This window comes from Impatiens glandulifera, chromosome 6 (assembly GCF_907164915.1).
Source record: "Impatiens glandulifera chromosome 6, dImpGla2.1, whole genome shotgun sequence".
NCBI classification, from domain to species: Eukaryota; Viridiplantae; Streptophyta; class Magnoliopsida; order Ericales; family Balsaminaceae; genus Impatiens; species Impatiens glandulifera.
Window position 1 is genome coordinate 31,180,554 of NC_061867.1, and position 26,383 is coordinate 31,206,936.

Consider the following 26,383-nt stretch of genomic DNA (forward strand, 5'->3'; position numbering starts at 1 on the left):
ACAATTGAGCACAACAGTTGTCGGCGGAAAGATATTCTACTTCTATTGTAGACGTGGTGATAGACGTCTGCTTCTTGCTAAACTAAGAGATCAGAAGATCACCAAGGAACTGACAAATTCCACTAGTGCTCTTCAGATCAATTTTGCAACCTGTATAGTATTCATCATAATAACTAATTAAATTGAAGCTAGAATCCTTCGGATACCACTTTCCCACATTTTGAGTTCCCTTTAAATATTTCAAAATACGCTTAGCAACAATATAATGAGATTGTTTAGAATTATCCTGGAATCTTCCACAGACGCCGAAAGCAAACAAGATGTTTGTCCCGCTGACTATTATATATAGCTAAGAACCGATGATTCCTCTATAGGCTGTGATGTCGAGAAATTGACCATCTTCATCCTTATCCAGCTTGCTAGATGAGTTCATGGATGTTGAGGCAGTTGAGTAATTCTCCATGCCGAATTTCTTCTGTAATTCCCTAGTATAATTCGCTTGATTGGTAAAGATTCCATCTTCAAGTTGACAAACTTGAAGACCAAAGAAGAACGTCAGCTCACCCATCATTCTCATCTAAATTTGTCCTGCATCAACTTAGAAAATTTCTCACATAATTTGGGTTTAGTTAACTAAAATATGATATCATCCACATAAATTTGAATAAGCAATATATGTGAATCTTTGACAAATCTAAAAAGTGTTTTATCTACTGTGTCAATAATAAATTCATGCTCAAATAGAAAATTAGTCAAAGTGACATACCAAGCTCTTGGAGCTTGCTTAATACCATATAAAGCTTTATCTAATTTGAAGACATGATTAGGTATAGAATAATTTTGAAAATCATGAGGTTGTTTATCATACACATCCTCATTCAATAGATCGTTAGCAAATGTATTTTTAACATCCATTTGATAAACTTTAAAGTTTTTAAAAGCTGCATAAGCTAGGAAAATTCTGATAGCTTCAAGTCTAGTTATGGGGAGAATGACTCCTCAAAGTCAATCCTTTCCTCCTACCTAAACTACCAATCTAACTTTGTTTCTCACAAGTAAGCCATCTTCACTTAGTTTGTTTTTTAAAAACTCATCTAGTTCCTATAACCGATTAATCATTCAGTTTTGGAATTAAAAGCCACACTTTGTTTTATTCAAATTGATCCAATCTGGATCAAGCAATTCTTCAACAATTTTCTTAGGATCAATTTGAGAGATAAAAGCGGAGTTTGAAAATTCATCCATTAATTGTTTTCTTATTCTTAGAGGTGCATTAGGATTACCTATTATTTGTTTAAGTGGATGGTTTATGTTCTATTTGAAGTTCGATCATAGAGGGTCAGACGTTTGGGCAGTTGGCTCTGTCACATCTAGACTGTCAGCAGTCTGCTGACTTATAGTCTGGTTGTCTGGTTGAACAACAACCAGATCAGCCGACTGATCAGACGAGCTATTTCTGATAAATTGAACTTCATTGTCACTATCATATTGAAGATTAAAAGCTTCCAACCTGTTAGCAACTTCAATGATTTTGTTAGAATTACTTTCAATAGATTCACCAAAGACAATATGAGTAGATTCTTCAACAGTTATAGTTTTTTTTATTAAACACTCTATAAGATTTAATAATTGAAGAATAGTCTAACATTATACTAGCATCTACTTTAGCATCAAATGTAGTCAAATGAGTTTTGCTATTGTTATGAATGAAACACTTACATCCAGATATCCTAAATATGAAATCTTAAGAACTTTACCATAAAATATTTCGTAAGGTATTTTATCAAAATATTTATTAATCATTGACCTATTTTGAGTATAGTATGTTGTGTTAATGGCTTTTGTCTAAAGTATTTGAGAAACACCGGAATCGGCTAGCATAAATCTCACTACTTCTTTTAGTGTTTTGTTCCTCTTTTCAGTAACACCATTTTACTGTGGAGTTCTTGTAATAGACAACTCGTGTCTAATACCAGATTCCTTAAGGAAGGAAGACAGAGTTCTGTTGGTAAATTCAGTACCTCTATCACTTCTAATCTTTATGATACTTCAAGATTTTTCATTTTAAAGTCTCCTAAGGTTCTTCATCAAATTTTCAGTAGTTTGATCCTTAGAAACCAAAAATATCACCCAAAGAAATATGTAATAATAATCAATTATGACAAGGGTATATCTCATTCCCCATCAACTAGTGACTAGGATTGGACCAAACAGATCCATGTGCAATAATTCCAAACACCAGTCAAAATGGATATTCCATTTGTTTTTAAAAGTTGATCTGACATGTTTTCTCATATGACAAGAATGATAGGTCTTATCTTTAGAAAACTTCAATTCAGGTATTCCAGAAACTAAATCTTTTTAATAGATGTTGTTAATGGTTTTAAAATTGAAATGGTTTAATCTTTTATTCCATATCCAATTTTGATCATTCTTGGCTATCATGCATGAAGGATCAGATGTCTTATTTTTCCAGTTCATCTTATAAGAATTTACTACCCTATTTATTATTAGAAGAGTGTTTCCCTGCTGATATTTACAAGACATTCATATTTTGGAAAATCTACAATATAGATGTTATCACACATTTGACGAATACTGAACAAGTTATAACATAGATTTTCTACCAGCAGCACATTGTTAATAGTGAGGTTACCATGGATAATCTTACCCTTACCCACGGTTTTACCATTGTTGTTATCACTAAATATGATCTTAGATCCTCTGCATTTGATTATATCAGTCTACAACCGTCTGTCACTTGTCATGTGTCTGGAATAGCCAATGTCCAGATACCAAACAAAGTCTTCTAGGAAGCTGTCCTGAGTTACCTACAATTATACATATTTACAGCGTTGGTACTCATATTCAATTGGATTTGTGGTTAATCAGTTCCTTAGGGATCCATATTTGAGTTATCTTTATGGATCTCCCATTTCGTGTAGTTAATGAAGAAAATAATTTTGATTTAGCAGACTTCTTTCTACCTTCCTTCTGTAGATTCCTTGACTTTAGAAGATGAGTTTTGTTGAAAACTTATTGCCTTTTCTCAAGTTTTTGCTTGCAAGACTTTCTGGTTGCCTTCTTCTTGGGCTTAAACCAGCTTGACGTTGGCTTAACATATTTAATCTCGTCTTTTAAAGTTAAGTCATCACAGCCATGATTAGTTCCACTTTCAGTAAAATTTCCCTTGACAAAGTTTATTAGCTTAAGCTTTCCTTTTATTGGGTTCAATTTTTTATTGGACTCATCTGGATTGTCATTTTCAAATCCTAAAACAGATTTGCATCCGGTAGGCCTTTATTGATTGATCAGCAGTCTGACGGCATCTCTAGAATTCATCTAGGAACTAACCATATAGTTTAACCTTTGGTTTTCAGTAGAAAGATTTTGAATTGTTTCCTTGAGCTTCTCATTCTCATATGAGAGCTCAGTTATTTCAAAACTTCTTGTTCAATATTTTGAAATGAAGAGGTGTTGTCAGATTTATTTTTCAAATTCAGTTCATTAAAAGAGTCTAACAACTTCTTGTACTCAATGACCATGTCATTGAGTGCAGAGGTTAGATCATCTCTTATGAACTCGTTAGAGGAGATGTCAAATTTCATTGTCATTTTCCATAAAGCATTTAACGCCTTCATCATCATTCTCACTTGAAGAGGTTTCGTTTGAATCAATATCAACCCACTTGCTCTTGTTTTCCTCAACTAGGAGAGCTTTTTTATCCTTCTTATTCTTCTTATCATGAGACTTCTTATCATCCCTCTTTGGTTTTCTGCATTCTTTCTTGAAGTGACCTAGTTTATCATAGTTAAAACACTTCAAATTACCCTTGGAATCACTTTTATAATTGTTATTATTGGAAGAGTTTGACAATGTTGCTGAGTCTTTCCTAGAGTGGAAAGTTCGATAACAATATTGATGAGTCTTTCATCAAACTCAGTCATCGTCTCTCCAGGACGCATCTTGATACTATCAAACTTCTGTGTGGCAACCATAAGCTTGTTTTCGTTGGTTTGGTCATTGCCCTCACAAAGTTGAGTCATCTTCTCCCAAATTTCTTTGGCAGACGAGCATGATTTGATCTTGCTAAACATATTCTTGTCCAATGTCTTGTGAAGAATATATCTTTGGCCACATTATCGAGGTTGGACTTCCTCTTATCTTAAGCCGTCCACTCAAATCTTGGTTTCTCCTTCATTTTAGGAGCACCATCAATAGAGGTAGTGGTTGTGCTGACCTTCATAATTTTCATTGACTATTAGTGATGACATACCACATGTCGTCATCTAGAGAAATAGATGAGCCTGCATTCTAATTTTCCAATCGTTATAGTCTTCCTTTGAGAACATTGTGATTTTATTTAGGATATAACTAATTCAGGTATTTACTTTTCTTGAGAATAGAAAACTTGGCTCTAATACCACTTGTTAGGATTGGGTACAACAATAGTAGGGAGTATAGTATTATTGTGCCTATTAACACTTTTAATTAGATTTTAATCCTGTTATAGATGAAAATATGTTTCTATTCTTCGCAAACCTTCGCAAGCTCTTGAACGGATTCAAGTGCGGATATGTTTGCTAGATTTTAAGTGGCAGATACACGACTGTAAGATGTACAAATGAAATAACACATGGAGTTTTATGGATGTTCGAAGATAAAACTCCTATGTCACCCTTCTTCTGTTTCCAAAAGGTTTTTCACTAGAAGGCTTTGATTCGTATAGCAACTACACAAACCCTGTCAGTAACACATGACTTAACTACTGTTTATTTCTGAACTCCTAGCTATCACTTTGTTGAATAGACAATGTCATGTTCAACTTACAATACTAGAAGTACACTCAAATAGAATAGTAAACAAGTAGAATAGTAAACAATAGCGCAGCTTAGCTCAGTGAATTACAAAATGATCTTAGAGATATAGTAATCACAACGCTTATTAGACGGATGTGTATACTTTCTTCTTCATTGTGATGAAAATAGTTTATGAGACGGATGGCATCCATATGGAATAGGTTAACAAATGAGTTCTTAATCATGATATGGGCACTTGTCAACTTCTTGAACCACTAATTTTAGCCTTGTGTATGTGTAAAATATTTTTGGCAGTCCTAATTTTAATTTAAAAAAAAATGTTAGAAAATTGTTTATTGTGAGATTTAAACCATAACCAAATGAATTATTTAATTTGTAACTTATCATTAATCTACACAATTTTATATTAAAAAATAAGTAAATCTAACCTTACAAACTTATTTGTTTTATTAAATGGCTGCTAAAACAGATTGGCATGTAGTCTTACTCTAAGATCAGCCCTAGTAAGCGATATGATTAATAATATTTTTTTAAACAATAAAATTATTCTAAATTAAATGTAGTCTCTATTAATATCACATAAACTAGTAACAAGTACAATAAATCGAAATTAGTGATGACCGTAATGATATAAACATAAGGATTAACTCATTAATAATAACATGATAAAATATGATATAACCAATGATAAAAAAAAAAATTTAGATAAAAATCATGTCAAGGTATTAGAGAGGAAAGATGATTAAAATTGAATTAAATAGAAAATAATAATTATTAACTCTTTTAATTAAAAGATTTATATGGCAGAAAAGGAAGGTAAATAAATAAATAATTTTTTTTTTTAGTAAAAATAGATTTTTCAGTAGTTAGAAATATAATTATGGCATTAATTTTGATTGAGAAGTAATTTTCATTGGAAGATCTAGAAAGGCATACTCCATAATACAACACGATATTGACCCATTTTTTTCACCATTAGGATTGGTTAGTCTAAGTAATTTTAAGTTACATGTATATCAACAGTCTCTGTTCATATGATCTAGGTCTGGATTTGTTGATGTTAAATTTGTTATTCGGAGATGGTTCATTATATCCGGAAATAAATCTTAAGTTTGATACACAAATATATCTTGGAATTTGATTAATTGTCAACCAAATTCTCATATCTATTTTTTTTTATTGAAAAACGACTTATCTTCATTTTATTAAATAATCCCTAAAAAGAAAATAGCCGATATAGTTTTGTCTATCTTTCTAACAACCTAAAAAAATAGTACCAAAGTTCAAAAGAAAAACAAACAATCCAAAATACAAATCCATGACTTGTACAAGTGAATTATAAAAACAAACACATTAAAATCTTATCTCGCTTTAAAATTTTCAAAATAAGTAATTTCCTTATATAATATCCTCCAATCTCGACAAACACTCCATTCGCCTTTGGGGATCCTCCTCCATGTCCTCATAAGTGCCCCGCAATCAAAGACAGTAATACTCAAAACATGGTTAACGCATCGACGCACTCTTCCGAACACCCGTGCGTTTCTTTCGTCCCAAACATGATGCACGATAGAGGCGAAACCGCACATAAAAACGTTTTTTGGAAATTTTTTTGCCTTAGTTATATCTTGGGCATCTGCTATAATGTCCTCTCATGCCTCCGGAAGGCTAGTAACTTATTCCACACATGCCTCGTAAAGGACATCCCCTAAGTAAGTGATCAATCGTCTTCACGTATTCATCACAAAGTAAGCAACTAGCATCCAAAATGTCCAAGTAAGCTTGAATTCGATCTTGAGTGCTAAGTCTTCTACGGAAAGCTAACCAAAGAATGAAATGATGCATCAGAATGACTTTAAAAGACCAAACAAGAGCTTCCCAATTAACAACTTGACCTCTTTCCCTTATGACATTCCAAATCTTGTTAGAATTTACCTTTCCATCCTCATCGGCATTCCACAAATGAAGCCCTATCGTTCAATTGAATACCACTCAAATGATCAAGTATAATCATAGGAATTAGAGATCTAATTTTATATTGATCACAATATTTGTTTTTGGATATAATGATTATTTTTGGACAACCAATTTATCATCAACCAATTCAGGTATAGAATATAATGTTTGATCCAAGAACCCCGACTAATATCATTTTAACTCAACATTTGAGCCCTTATACAATTGTAATGATGCTTTTAATGTGAATGTTAACCAACACTGGACAATGTTGCCATCTATATTAATTTGAAAGAAGAATTAAAAAGGTAATTTTCATTTGTGTATGTTATAATATTCATATGGTTTTTTAGATCTCTAAATTCCTATGATTATGCAGGAATAGAATAGACCCACGATATACAAATCTTTGGTATTTCAGTTGTTGGTATTCAGATTTGTCAAAACGACGTCTTGATCTTTGCAACGGGTTTGTCTTGACCATTGGGCTTGGGTTTATTAACCTTATTTCAGACTGGATTATCTGCAAAACTAAAGAAATAACAAACCCATTAAAAGTTCAAATTTTATATTATTTTTTAATACTTTGTTTTATATACATAGTAAATATATTTTTTTTTGTTGTAACTATTTGTTTATAATATAAATATTTTAAAATGGCATTAGTATTTTATTTAATTTCGTAGCAAATTAAATAGTGCAACAAATATATAAATATTTTAAAAATAAATTTGTTAACTCAAAATAAAAAAAAAATAGAAATTAGTGGTTCAAATGTTCTAAACTTAATTGATTATCAAGAATATTGATTTGAAACTATAAAAAAATATTTTTTATATTAAACTTGAGAAATTTTATTAAATTTAATATTAAAATTTTATTTTATAAAAAGAAGTATACAAGGACTCCACTAATCAAACTTATATTGGTCTCAAATGGATAAAAGAGAATTATTCTTTCAATCTTATAATTTTTTTCAATTACTTTTTCTTATATTTTCAGATTAATAAATTGTGGTGTCTAGTCTTAGGAGATATATTTTATTATGTTCTCAACAACTTAATACAATTTATTTATAATATTTTTTAAGTTTCTTTCCTCAAATATTGATGCAATCTAACCACTAGATAAGACATGTTTACAAATTTTTCCTTAGTGTATATTTTTATCCAAATTAATTAGAAATTAAATTCATTTAATTACCACTTAAGAGAAAATAATTATTACATAATCTTTAGCTATTTTGTCCAAGAAAAAAATCAAAATCAAAACCATTTATTAAATTTTTTTTCACGATTTTAAGGTCAAAACCATTTTTTTTACTTTTGACCTAATTCATTCAATAATAAATGAATAATTTTTAAAAAGAATTACTATTATGTTAATTACAATTTTACAACACACTTTAGCATAATAGTAATTTTTTTTTAAAATTATTCATTTATTAATGAATGAATTAGGTCAAAAGTAAAAAAAAATAAAAATTTTGACCTTAAAATTATGATAAAAAATTAATAAATGTTATTGATTTTGATTTTTTCATTGGACAAAATAACTAAAGATTATTTAATAATTATTTTCTCTTAAGTGGTAATTAAATGAATTTAATTTCTAATTAATTTGGATAAAAATCTACACTAAGGAAAAATTTGTAAACATGTCTTATCTAGTGGTTAGATTGCATCAATATTTGAGGAAAGAAACTTAAAAAATATTATAAGTAAATTGTATTAAGTTGTTGAGAACATAATAAAATATATCTCCTAAGACTAGATCTCACACACCAAAATTTATTAATTTAAAAATATAAGAAAAAGGTATTGAAAAAATTTCTAAGATTGAAAGAATAATTCACTTTTATCCATTTGAGTCCAATATAGGTTTGATTAGTGGAGTCCTTGTATACTTCTTTGTATAAAATAAAATTTTAATATTAAATTTTATAAAATTTCTCAAGTTTAATATAAAAAATATTTTTTTATTATAATTTTTTTATTTTTTAAGAACATAACAAAATGTGTATATCTACTATTTATTTTTCATTTATGGATACTATTTGATTAATAATTATAAGAATGATGTATATCTACTATTTAATTTTTCATTTATTATTATATTTTAATTTTAGATATTTTTTCTAATATGGAATTTTTTTATCAATCATTCATTTACCTTATGTATTATTGTTTTATTTGTATTGGGCGGATCTCAAGGAAGTCTAGAAATTGGGCTTGGCCTCGGGCTTAAGAGGCTGACATCGGACTGGCTTCCGATCCAAGTACAAAACAATCAAAATATTAAAAGTTTAATTTTTTTCTTCTCTTTTTTTTATAAATATTTTAAAATATAATTCAAATTTTATTGCATTTTTAACTAATTAAATATTAGATATTAATGTTTAATATTAATAGATATTAATATTTGTTCATCAAGAAGATAGATGACATTCGAAAATCCCCGATGAATAGGTTTAAATATAGTCTTTTCTGTTTGTAATCTCTGTTTTTTAGAATGTATGAATGCTATTAATGAGTTTTTTTTAGACTCTTTTAATTGTTATCCTTAATTATAGCTAGTGTTTGTCTAGCTTTAATTTCTGACTCTCACACTTTTGATATTTTAATGAAATGGTTTTTAACCGTTTTTAAAAAAAAATATTAGATATTAATCTCGTCCCTTATAATAAATTTATCTGACACTAAAACTAAAAATTAGAGTTTAATTTATTATGAAGAAGATTGATCCAACTATAACTACTTCTAAACTTATATATGAATATTTGATGAAGAAGAAAAGAAGAGATTTTTAAATGATTGATCCAACTATAACTACTTCTAAACTTATATATGAATATTTGATGAAGAAGAAAAGAAGTGATTTTTAAATTTCTGCTAATCATTTGTTTTAGAGAGATGCCAAAAATTATTGATAATAAATAGAGTTATGCTTCTACATTTAATTTAATTTAATTAATTTATTATATATAATTGCAAATTTGAAATAAGGACACGACAAAACTCAATCCGACAAAATAATTTATATTTATAAAAAATATGATATATATATTATTGATAAAGATAATTGTTATTGTTAATAATACTTTTTTAAATAGTAAAATTCTTGCAAAATAAATATATTGTACATAAAAATCAAAAAATTAAATATATTAATGTCCAAATTAGACCTTCATTCGAAGAAAGGAGGACAAAAAAAAATTGTGTACAAGTAAGAACTTTTTTTTGTGTGTATAAGTATATATATAATAACTCATTCATTCTAACTATTATAAATGACAAATACGACAAAAACACAATACAACAAATATTAAAATAAATAAGTCATAATGTAAAATTAATATTGTGTGACACATGTTAATTGTTCTGGATTACGAAAAACTTTTCAACCACATATAGAATCTTAATATCTTGAAAAATGAGTAAGTAGACACATTTATCTTGTGTTCTCATCAACGCCCAAATAAATCTCACTCATCCAAACTTAGGCAAATAAACTTCTTTTCCGAGGCTAGAGACTTCATCTATATGCAATGAATCAAGCAAACACTCCATTGTTTTCTGTTTTGACATTCAAATCCCCTAGATAAAACACTATTTCGAGACCTCTATTAGGCAAGGATTATCAAAATACATAAAGCAATAAGTTTTGGTTAAACAATATATATTAAGCCTAAAATAATATTATTACAGTTAAAAGATAACAATTATGAGTATTTTAGTAATTTAAACAAGTTAGGGATATATTGAATATGAGGCAAATTCAATTATCTCATTATTTTATCTAGGAGAATTAGATTGATACAATCATTTACATAATCTCTAGAGATTACCAACATATATAATAAAGTATAAAAGATAAACAAGCATTAAGTTTGAGATAAGAATCATTCATTATTAAATATTTAAATTGAAAATGCATTTATGAATTTAATTTCCATTTAGAAACTTTACAAAAAAGCATATTTGAGAGTAGAGGCTATATTAACCCCATTCTCTTTCACTTCTTCTCACCCATCTGATCATAAATCCCATTTTTTAGGTACAATCCAAAATGAGCTAGGTTTAGGTGCAATCTCTAGCTAAAAAGAGGAAAGAAGAATTAGAATGGTAGTTTTCCTTTTTTTCATTTAAGTAATATAACATTAATCCCTTTAAAGATTTGAAACTCCATTGTTATCTAATAATTTTTTTATTTTTATAGACAGAAAACATTTTATGTCAACAAAGTCTCTCACCGGATGTCACAAACCAAATATCGATAGAAAATTATATATCCAACTCAAGATTTGTTTCAGGATATAATGAATCATCTCTGAAAAACCAATTTATGCCTAAATCAAATGAACCTTTAGAACGAGTAGATATCAATTTAAATCAACATAAGGGTAATTATGTTAACAAATACGACTCCATGTATGTAGCCGAAGAAGAGGAAATAAGAGCTAGAAAGGTAATTTTTGATTTGTGTAAAGTGCTACAAAATTTACCTATAAATTTTATATCTTCATGTTTCTTTTGACTTTGCGATGTGTTTTAGGAACAATTCAATCGGCTAGATGAAAATTGAGAATTTTTTTACAATCATATACTTTTGTGTTGACCTTTCTGTAACTAATTAAAATTTTGTTTGATTAGGATGCATTGTTTATTAAATGTTTCTCATTATTCGATAATTTTTACTATCATGCTAAGATTATGTTGTGTTTTTTTAGTTTTTGGTGTGCATGTGTGGTTAGTTATTTTTAATTGATTTATTTTCATATTTGATGTTTTGGTTGGTTGGTGATATTGAGATTAGTATGCTAATTATTACGAGTTTTCAATTATCTCGAATAAAAAATATTTTGTTTATCTATTTAATGAACTTGAACTATAATAATTTGATTCATCTATTTATTTTTCTAGGAAGGTGAATTTGAAATAGAAGACGATGAGATACCAAATATAGATAATATATCTTTCGAGGTAATACATAATTATTGTGTTAACATTTTGATCTATAATTAGTAGCTTATAATTAAATAGTGTACTGTGAAATATTAATTATTGACCTTATAAGAACTTATTGAAATTGTCAATGTGGAATTAAGTGAAGATGCAATTATGTGACAATTTGAACTTGCCAATGTCAATTGTGTTGTATTTGTTAGGTAATTTTTTTTTTCATATAAGTTTTTTTTATTAACTCTTGTTATCTCTAATAATCTTTTTTATTTTGATTATCTGAGAAAGAATTAAAAATATTTAAGTTGATTAAACTCTGTATTTATTATTAATAATATAGCATAATATGTTGTTGAAGAAACAAAATCTAATTTGAACTTTTTTCTTTCTTTCAGGAATCACATTTTTCAATTTGAATGCATCAAATCATGGTTGATGCAGAGCAATTCCGATCTGCAAAGCAACATCCTTTGTGTGGAAATAAATAATTACAATGTTGTGCGAAAATATAATGTTGTGCGAAAATAAAGAAATAGTTACATATATATTTGTGTTGTAAGAATAATTCCAATATCTTTGTAATTTGTGGAATGATAATAAAGTATTATTAGATATTTATTAAACTTTTTTCTATGATTTGAATCTTATTTTGAAAGTATTTAATTTTAATCCTTTTCAATGGTCTATTGACATATATTATAGATTAATTTTTATTGCATTAAATTTTGACAAAAATATATTTATAATAGAATTTAAATTGTAATTATAATCATTTATACCTACGTAAAAAATAAAAATTATTAATAAAAATTATTTAAAAATATTCAATTAATTAAATTAACATAAAATAAAAAATGAAAAGTTACTATATACTAATCCAATGGTTTAGACTTAAATCATTTACTATATATAATAATGATTAAGGTCCAAAGCCACATTCACGTCATGAAATATATATTTATATATATAATCCACTTCATTCAAGTATTTTCTTTCTCCTATCTTATACTTTCTCATTAATTAAATTTTAGATTTTAAATATTATAAATATATTTTATCTTTTATTTTTATTTTTCCTAATTTTTTTTATCCTCATTAATTATAAATATATATTCTCACTAATCTTAAAATATATAATTTTTTTTTTATTAATAATATATATATATATATTAAATGCAGTTACCTTATACTTATTTATATATATATATATATATATATATATATATATATATATATATATATATATATATATATATATTATATTATTTTTCATCATTAATTTTATATATTTTATCTTTTACATTTTCTCTCTCATCATATATATATATATATTATATTTTCTTTATTAACATAAATATTTTCTTTATTTAATATAAAAATTAAATAATTGATAATAAATATTAAATATAATATATATATATACAAAATTATAAAATTATTTCAACAATCTCAAGTGATCAGTTCAAGTATTCACATTTCAAGCTCGAGACTATGGTTTGAATCTAAAAACATGCAAATTTAGATTTTCAAGAATGCATTAATGACTATAATGTACGGTGACACAACTTTTAAACAAAGGATACGAGTCATCTGAAAGTGTGACGTCAGTTGGTTTGGCAATCATTTAAAAGTGTGAGGTCGCGAGATGAAGTCGAAATTAGTTATTAGTTTGGTGATCATTTAAAAGTGTGAGGTCACGAAATGGAGGTCGGGTGGTTGGTGGTTTGTCGAGTGTGAGGACGGAATAAGTAGTTGGTTTGGCGAGCATTTGAAATTGTGGGGTCATGAGATGGAGTTAAAGTGGTGGGTGGTTTGTATAGCGTGTGGTCAAAATTAGTTGTTGGTTTAACAAACATTTGAAAATGTGAGGTCACAAGATGGAGGTCGGGGTGATGGGTGGTTTGTCGAGTGCGAGATTGGAATTAGTTGTTGGTTTAAGTAGCATTTGAAAGTGTGAAGTCACGGGATGATGGTCGGATGGTGGATGGTTTGTCGAGTGTGAGGTCGGAATTAGTTGTTGGTTTGACGAGCAATTGAAAGTTTGAGGTCACGAGATGGAGGTCGGGTAGTGGATGGTTTGTCGAGTGTGAGGTCGAAATAAGTAGTTGGTTTGGAGAGCATTTGAAATTGTGATGTCACGAGATGGATGTAAGGTGGTGAGTGGTTAGTCGAGTGTGAGGTCGGAATTAGTTTTTGGTTTGATAAACATTTGAAAATGTAAGGTCACGAGATGAAGGTTGGGTGGTTGGTGGTTTGTCGAGTGTAAGGTAAGACTTAGTTGTATGTTTAGCAAACATTTGAAAGTGTGATGTCACAACTCACGAGATTGAGGTCGGGTGGTGGGTGGTTTGTCGAGTGTGAGGTCGAAATTAGTTGTAGGTTTGACGAGTATTTAAAAGTGTGAGTTCACAAGATGGAGGTCGGATGGTGGGTGGTTTTCAAGTGCAAAATCAGAATTAGTTGTTGGTTTGACGAGCATTTGAAAGTGTGAGGTCACGAGGTGGAGGTCGGGTGGTGGGTGGTTTGTCGAGTGCGAGATCAGAATTAATGGTTGGTTTGACGATCATTTAAAAGTCTGTGGTCACAAGATGGAGGTCAGATGGTGGGTGGTTTGTCGAGTGTGAGGTCAGAATTAGTTGTATGTTTTGCAAGCATTTGAAAGTGTGATGTCACGACTCACGAGATTGAGGTCTGGTGGTGGGTGGTTTGTCAAGTGTGAGGTCGGAATTAGTTATTGGTTTGACGAGCTTTTGAAAGCGTGAGGTCACAAGGTGGAGGTCGGGTGGTGGGTGGTTTGTTGAGTGCAAGATCAGAATTAGTGGTTGGTTTGACGATCATTTGAAAGAGTGTGTTCACGGGATGGAGGTCGGATGGTGGGTGGTTTGTCGAGTGTGAGGTTAGAATTAGTTGTATGTTTTGCAAGCATTTGAAATTGTGATGTCACGACTCACGAGATTGAGGTCGGGTGGTGGGTGGTTTTTTGAGTGTGAGATCGAAATTAGTTGTTGGTTTGATGAGAATTTGAAAGTGTGAGGTCACGAGATAAAGGTCGAGTGGTGGGTGGTTTGTCGAGTGCGAGATCAGAATTAGTTGTTGGTTTGACGAGCATTTGAAAATGTGAGGTCACGAGGTGGAGGTCAGGTGGTGGGTGGTTTGTCGAGTGCGAGATCGGAATTAGTTGTTGGTTTGACGATCATTTGAAAGTGTGTGGTCACGGGATGGAGGTCGGATGGTGGATGGTTTGTAGAGTGTGAGGTCTAAATTAGTAGTTGGTTTGACGATCATTTTAAAGTGTGTGGTCACGGGATGAAGGTCAGATGGTAGGTGATTTTTCGAGTGTGAGGTCGGAATTATTGGTTGGTTTGACGAGCATTTGAAAGTGTGAGGCACGAGATGGAAGTCGTGTGGTGGGTGGTTTGTCGCGTGTGAGGTCAGAATTAGTTGTTGGGTTGACTAACATTTGAAAATGTGAGGTCACGAGATGGAGGTTGGGTGGTGGGTGGTTTGTCGAGTGTGAGGTCAGAATTAATTGTATATTTTGCAAGCATTTAAAAGTGTGATGTCACGACTCATGAGATTGAGGTCGGGTGGTGGGTGGTTTGTTGAGTGTGAGGTCGGAATTAGTTGTTGGTTTGACGAACATTTGAAAGTGTGAGGTCACGAGATAGAGGTCGGGAGGTGGGTGGTTTGTCGAGTGCGAGATCAGAATTAGTTGTTGGTTTGACGAGCATTTGAAATTTTGAGGTCACGAGGTGGAGATCGGGTGGTGGGTGGTTTGTCGAGTGAGAGATCAGAATTAGTGGTAGGTTTGACGATTATTTGAAAGTGTGTGGTCAAGGGATGGAGGTTAGATGGTGGGTGGTTTGTCGAGTGTGAGGTCAGAATTAGTTGTATGTTTTGCAAGCATTTGAAAGTGTGATGTCACGACTCACGAGATTGAGTTCGGATGGTGGATGGTTTGTCGAGTGTGAGGTTAGAATTAGTTATTGGTTTGACGAGCATTTGAAAGTGTGAGGTCACGAGGTGGAGGTCGGGTGGTGGGTGGTTTGTTGAGTGCGAAATCGGAATTAGTGGTTGGTTTGACGATCATTTGGAAGTGTGTGGTCACGGGATGTAGGTCAGATGGTTGGTGGATTGTCAAGTGTGCTGTTGGAATTAGTGGTTGGTTTGATGATCATTTGAAAGTGTGTGGTCACGGGATAGAGGTCGGTTGGTGGGTGGTTTGTCGAGTGTGAGGCCGAAATTAGTGGTTGGTTTGACGAGCATTTGAAAGTGTGAGGTCACGAGATGGAGGTCGAGTGGTGGGTGATTTGTCGCGTATGAGGTCATAATTAGTGGTTGGTTTGACGAGAGATAAGATATGTGTCATCAATTGTAGTCGACTAAGATTGGTGGGTGGTTCCCCAAGGGGATAAAAAAAGACATATGAAAAAGTGTGAGTCACAAGATGATATGGTCAAGTGAGGGGTTAAGTAGGGTGCCGATGGGATAAAATATATGTTAACATTAAGTTTAAGATTAAACTTAATTTTTACAAACTAAAACAAATTTTAAATTAATTAGATTTGAATTGTTAGGATTGGGATGGCCGATAGGGGACCGGGGTCCGACTAATCGGTAATCGCTTACAACAACAATTGGAACTAATCCGGTTAAAGATTAGAATCGCTCTTAACACTACACATATTATCACAGACTCTTGAACCGAGTTCAAGTGCGGAAATGTCCGTTTCAATCTGAAGCAACTCACACAATTCAGTTTGGAAGGTATTTAGAAGGGATCGGTTAAAGTGGAGAGAGGGACCGGTTCAGTTTGATTGAATGGAAATTTGGTTCGGTTAGCGTAAATTAGCCGGAAAGTAAAGTAGAGAACATAAGACATAATTTTATGGATGTTTGAAGTTGAATCTCCTACGTCACCCCTTCTTCTCAAACAGTGAGAAGGATATTCACTAACTTGAATATTACACAAACAATCACTCACTCCGATCGAGTCTTATTTACTGCTCGTCGGTTACACCACTCACACAGTGATGTAATTCTTTTACACAAGTTAAAATACACAAATTACTTTTACAACAGTTTCACTTTGAAGACAGAATAGCTATATAAACTTAGGATGTTCTTTAGGGCTTGATTATATGAAAAGCTCATTTGATTCTTGTTCGCGCGCGTTGTTGTTTGTTTACTATTCTTGGCTTCCTTTATATAAAGAATATGACAACGGTCATATTTCTCTCTCTTCTATTGATTGGTCAGCCGAACCGGTCAAGTTTAGGTGGCGTGTACGCTTTGTCATTTTGGACACATGGCAGACAAGCATTATTCGGCCGCCTGTTTCAGAAGATTGCTTGTGATCTTGGATAATTAATCATCATTGCTTTTGTTGCATGCTTCTGACTCGGATCATGGATCCTTCTTGGGTTTATTTTCAAGAGATTCATTACGTCATCTTTCAAAGATTTCATCAATTTGAATACTTTCCCATTGGCCTTAAGATCTTCGATTTTTGAGCCGGTCGGAAAGGATGCTTCATCCGACTTTTCATTTTAGCTGATCCGGTTAGGAGAGTAACATTGATTTCCTTGATTGTCCGAATTTCTCTGAGACAGAATGTCTCAACCGGTCCGGTGCGGTACCTGCAAAAAGAATTTTGAGACTGGTTAAGTTCTTTGTCCGGTTAAAATTAACTTACTTAATTTTTCTAACAATTTCTCTCTTTTTTATTATTTTGAATAAATATTCAAAACTTGTAAGTGTTGGCCGGTTTGAAATCGTTTTAAGAAGTGTTTGGCCGGTTAAAAATTAGCTTACTTAATCTTTCTAACAATTTCTCCCTTTTTGATTATTTAGAATAAATATTCAAAACTTGTAAGTGTTGGCCGATTTTTTTTTTTTGAAAAAGTTTATCAATTTCTCCCTTTTTGATGCTTTTAGCTGAAGAGTATCAAAACCAGCTTAATAAACCGAGATAATATTATATGCACGAAACTTGTAAGTGTTGGCCTCTTATTCCGCTTTCCATTCTCTTTCCCTTTGATCCGCATCCATGTACTAGCCAGCTACGAAACTTGTTTTTTGGGAAGGGAAGCGGTTGAAGTTGAAGAAGCTGCCTTTTGATCTAGGCGGTTGAGGTGGAGGTGCGGTTACTGGTCTCTGACTGGTTGACGAAAAAGATGACGTCAGTGAAGCATTTTGTTTCCTTGTGTTCAAAGGAGTATCATCTTCTTCCTCTTCATCGGCAAGTGGAGCAATAAGATTTTCAACCGGTTGAGGGCCACTCTATTCCACCCGAGATGACAATTCGGTTATCTCTTTTCTCTTCCATTTATTTGACCGACCCCTTGTCATCATACCAGCTGACCGCTCAACTTGAATTGTTTCGTCTTCTTTCTGTTTGGCCTTTTCTTCCTCTTGGAGTTTCTACGCAACTCGGAAATCTTCTTCTTCACGTTCTTTTCTTAGCCGCTCTTGTTCTTCTTCATCGGTTTGAAGTTTAAGGGTTCTTCCACATCTGTTCGAATTTGCTCTTGAGTTGTTGCCGTTTTGAGCTTTGTAAGTTCCTCAATATGAGAAGACATGACTTGCATCATTTCTAGCAGTGGAGCGGTTGACGACACTACTGTCGATCTTACCGTCTCAATTAGGTTTGAATTGATTGTGGCGGTCCTTGTTTCCGCTGCGGCATGATATTTATCCATTGAGCCTTGAACGGCTCGAGAAGGAGTTCCCTTATATCGGCAGGTAAGTGTACAACTTCGTGACTTTGCTCTGGTTGAAGAGAGTGAACCGACATGACCATTTTCAGTTTTTCTTGATTTGTCGGGTTTGATTCTGCATAGTGATCATGAGTAGGAGACTTACTTGTTGATTTTCCTGTTTGAGCGGTATGACGATCGTCTTAATCCTAACTGGATTTCGGTTCGGGGTGCAAAAAGCAATCGGCAAACTTTTCCTTCGATTCTTCCTCTAGTCGTGCAATGTCGTTTTTTAAATCTTCCCTTAATTTTGTAACTCTTTCCACCACTTTTTTTCAACCTCGGTTGGTTCCCCGGGTCTCTTCCATTGCTCTAGTTAGGGCTTGTAGTCTGGCCTGTTCATCGATCAGTTTTCCTCTTGCCAAGACCAATGGAACAAAATCATATTTCGCTAGATTGAATACCTTGTCTTCCATGGTCACCATTTTCAACCAATGCTCATTTTTTGTGTAGTCAAGGAGCATGTGCATGAATTTAACTTCACTTCTGATATTGCACCAATGGTAGTAAGGACGGGATATTTCTTCGGCCGCCTCTTCCAAATGTTGGAGAATTTGTTGAAACATTTCCTCGACTTCTTGTTTAGAAACCGGAACAACATAATCCAGAAGATGAACCTGTTGTTCCGACTCCTTGTGGGAAGGATTCTGATCATGTCCAGTTAGAAGAGTTTCCTCAGGAACCGGACCGGTAAAACTCTTTTCTGAAGTATTTCCTCCTTTTACCGGAGGATCTATCATCTCTTTGTCTTCTTCTCTTTCGGCCTTTTCTTTGTCCTTGTCATCATTGGTTATCCGGTTGACATCATCTGTTTGACCGGTTTCAGTGAGCTTGCTCGTCACCTCGGTTTCTATGACTTGGTTAACATCATCTATAAGTTTTTTGATTTGGTCTGAAGTCCTCTCAGGGACTTCCTCATTCACATCCTTGGCCCGCTGAATTGGAGAGACCTTGGATTTAGTGTTATGAGATGGAGTTGGGGTATTTACCGTATGTACAAATGCCTCTTTGTTTGTGGATTCGCTGGCTTTGCTTGACGACGACTCTACCGGTCTTGAGTATATAGTTGTGTCGGCTGATTCCTTCTCTTTGTCTGGAGAGGAATGAACTGGAATTGGAATCACCACATTTATAGGAACAATGTTTACCAATGGATCGGATGGGCGAGAAGATGGCTAGGGAGATGGAATTCTCTCGGAATCGTGAGACATGCTATCTGTTTTCTTTGCAGCCGGCTTTCTGGTTCTCCTAGCTATACTTTTGAGTCTCGGTTGTTTCTCTTTTACTGTAGTTTGTTTGGCCTTACCCTTCGGTTCGGCTTCTTTAGGACCTTTGTCCTTGGATGTTTTCTCTTTTGGGTCATTTTCAGCCGGGGCTTTCTCCTTCAGAAGCTTTTCAGACCGAGCCCTGATATTTTCGGAATTCATGATTTTGGAGGAGGATAGAGCGGTACCTTCTCCGATAGAAATCTGTAGATGTATCAAAATTTTTCCAATTTGCATGACATATGCCTGAACCCGATCTTTTGCTCCGGCAACAACTTCGCATAACTTCTCGAAGAGCACGCTGCCCCAATCTATTTTGTCGCACCGGACTATTCTGGCCATCATTTCGAACTTCAACCGGGTCAGATTATCAAAATTACCTCATTTTCCCTAGAAATATTTGGAGACAATATTTAGAAGCCACCTGAACTCCGGTTTCAGCTTGCTTTTCTTTCCCGTTTTCTCTACCAGATCAGTTGGGTCCAGGGATATTACCTGCTGAACCACCTAAGCATCTTCTCCAGAAAGCTTCGTTTTGAAGTCACGTCCATTAGTAGGCAGTCGAAGAGCTTCGGAAAATGTTTCTTCTGTGAGTTCAAACTCGATGCCGCAAACAATCGACGTAATGATCCTCTTCTGCACACTTTCTTTTTAAAGAATGTCGTAATTTCGTCCTGATGAACGATGAACGGACCGCCCAGAAAGTACTCCAAACCAGCGTCTTTAAGAGATCCGATCAGTGTCTTGTACTCGATATTCCCGTTTTCTTCAATATTCTGGAAGTTGACCTGCAGGATATGAGTAAACAACGCATTATCACGTCCCATGATGGAGTTAAAGATGTTTTGAAGAGAGAATGAAGAGAATTGAGAGGAAGAGCACAATTATAATTTGAGAGTTAATAGAGAGAGAGAGCGTGAGGGAAGGAATGATCTAACTTCCCTATTTATATGAGTGTCGTTACTTGGGGGTTAAGGAACTGAAACGTCACGTTGTTTTGGGTTTTGGCGCCAAATTTTCCCTCCAAAAATTACTGCAGTAACTGTTATCGGTAAATCCGGGCAGTAAGTTCGGACGGTAAGTTTAGAGCGGTAAACTGGGGTGGTAGACTATTGGCGGTTGATTTTTGAAGTTAGCCAAATTTTGTTTAAGCCGAAGATTTCATATGAAACTGGAAGTTGTGCCTTAGCGGAAATTTGATTTTAAACCGGAATCGTTTAAATTTGTAAATGACTTAGATTTAACAAAAAGTAGTAGATAATGTGGTCACACAGTCGTACAATAAAATGACCGAGATGACCGGATAAATAAAAATATTTAAGACTGATAATAGTCTCCTTCTTCCATTTTCTCGATCCATTCCTCCACGGTGTTGTCGGTCCGGTTTTGATTCTTCCGATCCAGCTTTCCATCATGTGGCTGGTCAGTGTGTTGGCCGGACCTACCGGGACTCCTGGTCCGAAATTGGAAATGACAGAAGGAATGTAGCGGCTGATTTGGGGGGCAAAGCCGATTCTTCTTCTCGGATCCGTGATGAGCTCCTTCAAGTTCTTGAAGATAAAGGAGGCCCAGTTTATGGGTGAGAGTTTGATGATTGAGATCATGAGGTCAAACACTTGCAGAGTGTACCGCTGATTCGGCATGTGTCCCAGGATTAACCGCTGGATTAAGTCCTGGAGAAGTTGGATATGATGGGCAGGTCATCTTTCAGACCGTGGTTTTCAACCGGATCAGTGGTGTCGAAGAAGATGAATGAATAATTTTCTTTTGCTGGAAAGTGGGGGGTTGGAAAATCCGAAAATCCTTCGGATGGTAGGTTGAAGAAATCTGCGAATGACTCTTCAGTGAGCCGGTAGAACTCTTAGTCGATGTAGGTGGTGATGCTGCCATCATCTCTCATCTGGGCATTGTCGAAGAACTCGTGCCCCTCCGCTTCGAGGACGCTGTCCGATCCTTCAATGAAGGTTCGTAAGACGGATACGAGCAAAGGTTGAATAAGGACACCTTCAAACCTGAAGTTAAGAACCGATTCGATTCAAAATCAACGATGATTGAGTTCCGAAGTTGAGCATTCATTTTGAGAGTTTTTTGAAAGAGATGAAGTTCAAGATTTAAAGAGAGAGAGATACTTTCGAAGTGTGATTTGCTTTAAGGAGGATGAGGTCCTTATATAGTGCAGGCGGTTAGGAAGCATTAAATGAGAATATTTTGAAAATTTTGACCGTTTATGTATTGTAATTAAATGCATTAAATTCTTGATGCCTTTTCAAGAGAATAATCTTTGGAAGTGTACGATGTAGGTTGACTATCCTATCCGGAATAGGCACGCCTTTTGGTTAATGAATATGTCTGTTCCCAATGTGGATTTGAAATTATTTGTTTTTGGATATTTTTCAGAGTTCTAAGGTTTTTATGTCCTATGATAGAGCCGAAAAAGGAAAGAAATGTTTTTCATTAAAATGATGATGTGCCAAACCGGTAGTACAGCAAAATTACCGGTTCGGTAATGGAAAAGGAAAAGAGGAGAGAAGGAATCATCATCAGTTGGTTAAGAATCAAAGGAAGATTAATAGTGGGATGGCCCGACTATTGGAGTCTTCTTGGCCTTTTCCTTGTTCCACCTGTCGATCATCTCTTGAATCCTCTCCGTTGTCAACAACTGTTTCGGGTGGAGAATGATACCCGAGCCGTGATAATTGTAGAAGTGGTTAAACAAACCGCTTAGATATGAAGCGTAGCCGGTCTTTTTAGAGATGATTATCTTCTTCAGATTGTCGAAGATGATCCAAGCCTAGTTCACCTTGGTTCCTTCGGTGATGGTAGTCATCATCTCGGAGATGCATTGGGTGTATGATTGGAACTTGTCCCTGGCCAAGATGGACTTACTCAAAACCTCGATAAGAACCTAGTATTCGTTAGCGAGCAGACTCTTGGGTCCCCAGGTGTTAACCGAGGTCAAAGAGCCGGAGAAGTGGTGTTTCATCTCTTCGATGAACACCGGAGAGTAGATTATGTCGGTGACTCCTTCAGTCGGCAGCTCGTAAAAGTTTGCGAAGACTGTCGAGATGAACAAGCACGATTGTCCATGGACTTGAGCAAAGATGACTTCTGGATGGATCACCCTTGCTGTTTCGAAGAACTCATTAACTAAGAAGTAGTTAATGGCATAGCGGTTCTCTAAGAACCTTCTTAGACCGGTGTTGTCGAGAGCTCTGAAGATGCATTGGACTTCATTGTCCTCAACATCAGCGACCGATTCGAAATCGGCTAGAAGAACCTTTTTGGAGAGAGAGCAAGACATTTTTCTAGAAAGTTTTGCTTAGAGAGATTTCTTGTGATGAATATTGATTTTTGAGGTTGGATTAGATGGGCTGCTTAAATACACGGATGAGGGTTAGCATGCTTAGTGATGTCATCTTGTAATTATGATATGGTTATCTTGTTTAAGTGTATAATGTGTGTTTCCAATGAAAAAGTAATGATGGCAAAAAATATTCATAATGACTTGAAAATATGGAAGAAATGTTGGTCTTCCTCTTTTAGTAATAGACACGTGTCTTCACTTTGATTGAGGTACAAACTGTTTTAATTTTTCATAGGTATAATCATCAAATCATGAATAGAAACAGCGGTCAGCTGTCCCAAGTTAGCTGGAAAAAATCGGTTACCGAAATCATGATGCATTTTATTGGTTGGTTTTCCATGACTAGCTTTATCGAGATAGCTTATACCGGTGTGAGGAAATGTCGAGCTGAGCCGACATTTGTTCAGCTTTAGGGAATAAACTATCTGTTTTACTCAGGTCACTTGAGCCGCCTAATATATTTACATGTGATTTGGTAGTGTGAATTTGTCAAGCTTAACCGGAGACATCTTTCCGGTTAGCATTCCTGAGTGTTTAATTTCCTATTGAAGTATGGCTTGAGAAGCTTGAGCTTCTCCCTAAGCTCATGTCCTGGTTTTTCACAAAGTTTGTAGTTTTGAAAACATGCAGTAACAATTAAGGTATAAGTTGTTTACTATCAGTAAGTCCCAAGATATTTCTGAAGTAAGAGAAATTAGCTTCCAGTAGCGACTTGGTGAATATGTCAGCCACTTGTTGTTCGGTTGAGACATACTCCAGTCGGATGTGTTTCTGCTGGACATGTTCCCGGATGAAGTGGTGTCTGATATCGATATGCTTTTTTCTTGAGTGCAACACCGGATTGAATGTAATCGCTATTGCACTTATGTTGTCACAAAAGATTGAAGATTCTTCTCTATTGCTCTAATACCACTTGTTAGGATCGGGATCGCCGATAGGGGACCGGGGTCCGGCTAAGGGTAGATCGCTTACAAAAACAACACACAATAATTGGAACTAATCCGGTTAAAGACTAGAACCGCTCTTAACACTACACAGATTGTCACAGACTCTTGAACCGAGTTCAAGTGTGGAAATGTCTGTTTCAATCTGAAGCAACGTACACGATTCAGTTTGGAAGGTATTAGAAGTCGGTTAAGGTGGAGAGAAAACCGGTTCGGTTTGAGTGAATAGTGTTTCGGTTCGGTTAGAGTAAGTAAGCCGATATGTAAAATGAAGAACACGAGACAAATTTTTATAGATGTTCGGAGCAAACTCTCCTACGTCACCCCTTCTTGTCAAACAGTGAGAAGGATATTCACTAACTGGAATATTCCACAAATACACTCCGATCGAGTCTTATTTACTGCTTGTCGGTTACACCACTCACACAGTGATTTAATTCTTTTACACAAGGTAAAATAGACAAATTACTTTAACAACGGTTTCACTTTGAAGACAAAATAGACATATCAACTTAGGATGTTCTTTAGGGCTTGATTATATGAAAAACTTAATTGATTCTTGCTCGCGCGCGTTAAATTCGTCTAGTTGTGAATCGGTAGAAATCTGTGTGTTCTTCGTTGCCTTGGGCTTCTATTTATATGAGAAATATGACAACGGTCATATTTTTCTCTCTCTAGGGGCTTGGTCATCTAAAGTCGTACTGGTTCAGATAAGGTAGCGTGCACGCCTTGCCATTTTGGACACGTGGCAGACATGCACTAGGCAACCACCTGTTTTAGAAGATTGCTTGTGATCTTGGGTAAGGTCAGGTAATCATTATCCTGCCCATGCCTGGTTTCTTCTTTTACATATTCCCAAGGAATATTTTGTTTGTCTTAACACGTTATCTTCAAGATATTAATATCTTTTGAATATTCATATGTTAGCTCTTAGGATTTTCGATGGGTTGAACTAGCCGGACACTTTCGGTTTGCAACTCAACCGGTCCTGAATTTGAACCGTTCCAGATATCTGCACAAAGGTTGAACCTGTCCGGATTTCATCTCAAACCTGAGAATGCTGAAGTTATTTATTATCCGGAGCTGAGGGCAATTAAATGACCGGAACTTATTTATGACCCGGAGGAACTCATTTAATCAACTGGAGCTTGATAACATTTAATAAACCAGAGCATTTAATCAACCGGAACTCATTTATGACCGGAGCAACTCATTTAATAATCGGAGCTTGACAACATTTAATCAACCGGAACAACTCATTTAATAACTGGAACTCATTAATGACCGGAGCTCATTTATGACCCGCCATGCTTCTTTAAGTGTCGGTTGACCGAGCCGGTTTGACCGATCTCCATTTCCGAACCAAAGTCAGACTACTGGTCAATATACCGAACCGATATCATCTGTCAAGCCGATCTCGCCTACAGGTAAATTTCGATATTTTGCTCAGCTTCCCTGAATTAGAAAAACTTTAAAAATTATTTACAGTCGGTGAAATTTGATCCCTAGTCACCTGTGTAACAGTCATTAGTGTTTACCACTACACTACAACACGTTTTTATTATATGTTAACCAATTAATATACTTAATATGACTTAGCGGTTTAACATATTTATTTGAACTTAGTTTATCTATTCATTAAACTTTTCATAAGTTCTAACAATTATATTCTAACAATTTCTCCCTTTATGATTATTTAGAATAAATATTCAAAACTTGTAATCGTTGCCTGGTTTAAAATTAACTTAATTTTTCTAACAATTTCTCCCTTTTTGATTATTTAGAATAAATATTCAAAACTTGTAATCGTTGACCGGTTTAAAAATTTAAATCAGTTTAGGAATTATTGTAATCTAACAATCTTAAAATATTTCTAAGGGAAGAAAACTTAGACTCGAGAAGTGGCTTTGTGAGGATGTTAGCCACTTCATGTTTGTTCCCTTCATGTGATGTGTCTGTCATCAGCCGGCTGTCCAGATGCAATGTTCTCTCTTCCAAGCTTTTGTCTTGATTTACCTACATTCATAGACAATAGAAAATCTGGTCCCCATTTTTCTTTGGGTCCGTGACTTATTAATCCCTTGGGAATCCATACTTTGATTATTTTGATGGATTTTCCGTTGTGTGTATGTATAGTATATCTACCTGCTGATGATTTAACTTTAAAGGATGATTTTTGGTAAACATCTCTTGACTTTCGGTCATGTTTTTCCTTGCTATACAAACTAGCTGTCCTTCTCTCAGATTTTATCCAGCTTGAAGTTGGCTTTACATAAATCATGTCATCCTTTGAAGTTAAATCATTGTAGCTTGTA